The sequence below is a fragment of the Augochlora pura genome, chromosome 11, assembly GCF_028453695.1.
Source record: "Augochlora pura isolate Apur16 chromosome 11, APUR_v2.2.1, whole genome shotgun sequence".
Taxonomy (NCBI): domain Eukaryota; kingdom Metazoa; phylum Arthropoda; class Insecta; order Hymenoptera; family Halictidae; genus Augochlora; species Augochlora pura.
The window spans coordinates 13214994-13216579 of NC_135782.1; positions in this window are offsets into that span (position 1 = coordinate 13214994).

The window sequence follows — 1586 nt, forward strand, 5'->3', positions numbered from 1 at the left end:
AAGAGAAGCCCCGGCACGTTCGACAAGTCAGGCACCTTCCCCCGGCCCCCTGCTATGCCACCAACGCCGCGCGAGTAAGAGCCAATCCGCACCTACGAGTCAAACGCCTTACAACACGACCGGCCAATCCATACGGCACACAACGTCTAATACATTGGCAAAATAGTTGTGTCTTTCACGGTAATTAACGACTACCTGAATCGAATATCCATGAAACTTATTTTAAATATATTTTAAATAGCAGCGTATTTTCATGTAGACTTTCAAATCGGCAACGAATCTCGCGGCAATAGTCCTTAAAAATTCAAATTTTAAAATACACTCGGCACACACATTTCAAAATGTGTATATTAAAAATATGAATGAAGCTTTTATGCATCTAGACAAATTCGAAACTATTACGGAAGAATGCATAATATTTGCCTAATTTGTATAGGAACAGTTGTTTAAATTTATTTGGAAAACACTAAATTCACAGCGCCATGTTAGTAATAAATCACAATCGAGAAGCTAATTAATAGTGTGGAAAAGAAAATATTCGAACTAATTAAGAATAAAAACGTTGGTACTGGTTATTAACCTGTGAATTTAGTATTCTTCAAATGAAATATTTTTTATATTAAATTTTTATCAACACTGACTCGAATTTTTAAAAAATAGTACGAAGACCGCGACTCTTTTGTTGTTACTCAAGGGAACATAAACTTTAAATCAGTTTAAATTCTAATTGCTCGTGTTTTTTTTCGAAACTGAGAAAAAAATCGGTATTGTTAATAAGACGTTAACTACTTATAGGCTTTCAGTATTATAGTAAGTCGCAGCTGCGGCTCGACAGCTGCGGCTCGAGTGTATTGCGACGGGACAGTTAATCCAAACATTCGTTTTCTTTTATTTGTTTGTAGAGAGTACGCACATTCACTCATCCTAGGCGCTAAAACAATTTGTGGAATGCCAAACGCAGCGAAGAGACCATACAAATATTTAATTCCGGATTAATAAAACGATATGTCATCAGATACGAACATAGACACGTGATCAGAGTACAAGTTTGAATCCAATTGCAAAATTTGTTAAATATTCTTGTACATATATCTTTCTTTTATATTTTCTTGGTTTTATGTTTCTTATACTTTTCACGTTATTTTACATTCCTTATTTTCGCATTTAATATAATGTAATTTAACGTAATGTAACGTAGCGTAACGTAGCGTAATTTAACGTAATTTAACATAATGTAATATAATATCAAATTTAAAGATCACGTTCATTCATAAAAAGCAACAACACATTTTTAGAAAAAGAGAGTTCTGAAAGTATGGCCGAATAAAGTCCTTGATAGTTTTACGATACTTGAGATGCACGTGGCCTGAAGAATGCACGTGTTACAGAGCAACGATATGGTATAAGTGGGACGTGTGCGGTGCGTGCGTGTGTGTATACGTGTGTAGCGGCCGGAGTCGCAGCCGAAAGGACCGCAACAGTTTCGTCGCGTGGCTTCACGAGTGTTTTGTTTTTTCCTTCGCATTAGTTCCGCTTTAGTTGTTCAAGGACAACGACGTGCTTTTTGATCCTTCTTTTCTTATTCA